General features: G+C 42.8%; 1 protein-coding gene across 2 annotated transcripts in view; it reads left to right on the top strand.

The window, feature by feature from the left end:
- MXD1 (MAX dimerization protein 1) overlaps window positions 1-4,341 on the top strand; it is a 28,870-nt gene that overhangs the window by 16,929 nt on the left and 7,600 nt on the right. The window lies entirely within an intron of this gene.

Below are 4,341 nucleotides of genomic sequence, written 5' to 3'. Positions count from 1 at the left end.
TGCAATAAAGCAGTGATGGCACTTCAGTTGATCAAAACAGGGCTCTTGGTTAAGTTATCACCTAGAATCTACAAACACCTGTAGGCAGAAGATAGGTTACCAGCAATGGCTCTCTATGTGCTCAGATGTGGCACGTTGTGGCAACTATAGATGAACAGCATTGTCTAGGATGATGTTTTCATTGGTATTGGCCTTTCTAGGCTTCACACGCAGAGGAGACTTTCCTCCTTCAGGGCATAAGCTGTCTTTTAACTGCCAGGCATGTTTGCACCATGCCCTAGTACTAGTAAGCCTTTTCCATAGCTGACTACTGTGCAGTTTGAGTCTTCTGCTGAAGTCTCTGATACAGGCCACCCTTTGCCAAGCTGCTGGTTTTCTGAGCCAGTAAGATGCTATGCATATATAGTACTATGCAGAATCTTAACCTCTTATTGCCCAAGTTGGCACGGTCTTCAAGTCCACTCCCATAGCCTGTGCCTTGATGAACATGCTTCAAAGGCATGATACAGGAACATGTTCTCCAAGAAAGTAAGACTTGTAAAACTGGAGTATCTCAGAGTGCAGTTTACTCCATTTTCCATAGTCTGTCCTTCTGAGTAGGAAGGGACTGGGAAGGAAAGAAAGGTACACTTATACTTCCAGTAGCAAAGAGCTATTCTCAAGTGTACTTAGCAAGCTATTGTTAACCTCCCAGTTCTGGAAGATAAAGTGACAAACTAATAATCACTTACAGGGAAATTCCAATCTACACTGCTGATAGCTTTCCATCTTTGACTACAAATATGGTGCATTGCAAACATCTAATCAGTGATCTCTGCCAGAGTTCAGCAGCATCTTATGAATTGCTTTCCAACATCATACATTTAATAGATGGACAGCTGTGTTTTACAGGCTTGTTTTAAATCGACTTATTCAATTGTAGCATAACGAAAGGTGGTTTTGCATCGTTGATAAGCTCCTCGGTTTGTTCTGTAAAACTGAGAGATCCTGTTCAAATGTTGCTATATTGCTTTGACCACTGTCAGCTGACCTGGTTTATTTGAGCTCAGAATGGACATAAAAAAGGCATGCTGTAGATGTTAATCTACTTCATAAAATCAACAGGGAAGAAGGACCCTTTAAAATCACAACCAAATAATGCTTTGCATCTCTCCTCCTAAGTCTTCTGTGGCTGTGTTTGTACCAGAATTGTATTGAAATCCTGTTTATATTATTGCAGAAGCAAGGAAGTAAATGTCAGGCATTTTAAGCTCTTATCAAAAGGGTGGTTCGGGAAACATTAGGCAGCTTATTTCTATACAGAAACAAATCATTACACCTCTTATATGGCCCCTGAAGTTAACCCTTTGGTTGCCTTGTGTGCAACAGTATAATCCAATTCAGATGCCCATGAGTAACATGGGCAAGCATTTAAATTGGGCAAATGACACGCATCATTTGCCAGGTAGTACTGGACTCTACAGGTTTTTTAACTGTACAGTATATCATGATTTAAGCATGCAAGCTGCTCTCAGTTGGAACTGCATGGTTCAGCTGTTGGCACTTCATTGGGGCTTGTTACTTCCTTTCCCTAATGAGGTGTACTTGGTGTATGCCTACCTCTTCCCACTTCGTTGAGACTTGTTTAGTTCAGAGCCTCGGCAAATAAAATGATCAGTTGTTTCACCCTTGTGTCTGCTATGCAGCAGAGTCTGTGTGATGCCTGCAGGAGCAGATGGGGCTGAGGAGAAAAAAAACATTTGGTAGGGGGGTTTGGAAGATTAGCCAAGCCCTGTACATGTCAGGCGATTTCCTGACTGAACAATCCCATTACATGCAGCTTAGGCTGTTTTCTAAAGTAACTTTAGCTATGTATTTGCAAATATTTTAAGAATTAGTTTTAACTAGTTATCTGGGGTCAAATACTGCACATATCATACCTCAGCCTGAGAATTAGCCTCTTCAAGAACTACTACAAATGTCATGACCAGGGATCCTGGTTTTCTCTGTTTAAAAATCACAAAATCTCTAATTAATGCCCCTGCCCCACAGCACCCAAGGCACCTCCACAGCTTAACTGCTGCTCTTCAGGCTGCCTGGCAGTCACGTGTATTAGGGCTGTGCAAAGCTTCAGTTACTGATTCAGTTTAGTGGCTGAATCTCCAAATCCAAATCGAATCAAGAGCCCCATTAATCTCTCTGAATCGAATCGGAACCCTCTGAATTGGTTGTGATGATTTAAACTTAGACACAGCTTTAAATGTTTTTTTTCTTCATACCTCAAGGTACCAAATGGCTTGTGAATGCTGAGATGGTGGGGCACATGGAGTATCCCACAGGAGCACGGTGGGGTCCCCACCACCCCGGGGGGGGTGTCCCCAGCACGCTTAGCAGCAGACCAGGAAGTGGAGCAGAAGAACTTCTGGTTCATGTCCATGTCTACCTGGAAGCATGCTGAGGGCGCCCCCCTGGCTCAGTGACTGGTGCCTCCTAGGTCTGGGGGGGAACCCAGGGTCCCCCCTGGGGCCAATCACTGAGCTGGGGGAGGGGAGGGCCTGAATGCTCAGCAACACCCAGGAGTGGACCGGAAGTACTTCTGGGCCACTTCTAGGTTTGCCACTGAGCACGGAGGGGGTGGGGGCATGCTCCTGGGGGATGCTCCAACTGCCCCACCATCACAGTGTTCAGGAGCTGCGCTTGGTACCACGAGGTATATAGAAAAAACACTTGAAGCCGTGTCTATGGCTGAATTGCTAATTCTCCGAATCAGCATCGAATCTTCGGATTCGGCCAAATTGAATCGGGACTGATCCGAATCACTGATTCAGATACGGCCTGTTTCGCGTGCCCCTAATGTGTATGTGTGCATGTGCAGATGCACACAGCATCCCCTCCCACTCCCCCCAGCCTGTTTCCAATGTTTTTCTCCTTAAAATGAGAAAATCTGGGGTTTTCTCCTTTTGAGAGAACCCAGATTCCTGGTCATGCCTTAAATTGCTTGTTCGTATAGCAGACTTGAAAGATCATTTTTTGTCTCTCTGAATAGACTTTTCTTCACAAAGGAGTTGTGATTTTTGACAATGAGATAATTTTGTCTAATCTAAATATTGTGGTTGCAGCTTCATTTAGCTAAAAATGATGCTGATGTTGAGTGTGTTTCAGCCAATTTCTGCGGCCAACCTTCTTTTAAAGCGAAAGTTGAAGTTTTGAAATGATTAAGAGGTGGTGCAGTGAACACTTGGTTTAGGGTTTTTAATTGTCTTTAGGTTTTAAATTGCAGGGCATTAATCAAGTCTTATTGGCTAAATCTAAAACTTCCTGAGGGCATTCATGGTGTTGTGGTGTTTTCTCTGTTTGATATCAAAGAACAACTTTTTCTTCCTACTGCGTAGCGTAAAAGCAAACTTTATACCCCATCTTATGTTTACTTCCATCTCATGCTCTGGTTTCACGGACCATGGTTGTACTACCTGCTTACATACTGCTGACAACGTGTTTGTCCCCATTAAGGCATGGTTGAACAAGTCTGCACAGATGGAGATTACAAGTAGTGTTCAGCAAAGATTAATCATTGACCTCACCACTTTTTGGATTCACCCTTGGAGTAAAGATTATCTGCTTCTGTTTGCATCACAGTGTCAGAGACCTTATGGAGGCAGATGATTGTTTACTGCAGCACGCTGAGGATATAGTATGGGAGAGCAAGATTGGCAAGTTGTTGCAACATCTCAGTTAGTAGCCACCTTTGTCAATTAGACACTTGAAGTGTAGGTGCTGCAACCAATTCTACATAGCATGACCTAAATGTCACCTAGTGTGTGGAACAGTTGGGAAGAGTGCCTGTTTTGGAAGATAGTACTCTTCGTAGCGCTGTATGAAAATAGCTGTGTAACAGCGTAGGCTTTTTTTATAGTCAAAGCCTCTATTCCCCCTACATTAAAACTCCCTTTGGGTTAATTTTTATTTTATGCAAACTATACCATGTTTACTGACGTACAAATATTGGGGTTAATGTAGCCCTTTGTAACCTGTGATGCCAAGAGGGAATGTTAGTGACTTACCACAGACTGGTAACTAGTGGTGGTTGCAGCTAGAAGGTGCTCGTTGAAGAATTCAGTGGTGTGAAAATTAACTTGTATTAAGGTGAAGTAGTTTATAGTAGGTCACTGTGCGCAGTTGGGAAGCAAGGTATTCCAAGCAGACCTGGAGAAAATGTTAATGCCAATGCACTGAGCTTTACTTGATGGCAACTTGTTGCTGTTTATTTCTTTTCTAATTTATCACCTTAATGTCTGCTGGACCTCTTGTATTTTGACATGCACAGAGTTGGTAAAAAAAAAAAAAAAAAAAAAAAAAAAAAAA

This window comes from Gavialis gangeticus, unplaced genomic scaffold, assembly GCF_001723915.1.
Source record: "Gavialis gangeticus isolate Ggan-Ray unplaced genomic scaffold, GavGan_comp1, whole genome shotgun sequence".
In the NCBI taxonomy this organism is placed as follows: Eukaryota; Metazoa; Chordata; order Crocodylia; family Gavialidae; genus Gavialis; species Gavialis gangeticus.
This window is presented reverse-complemented; position numbering and strand designations above follow the sequence as displayed.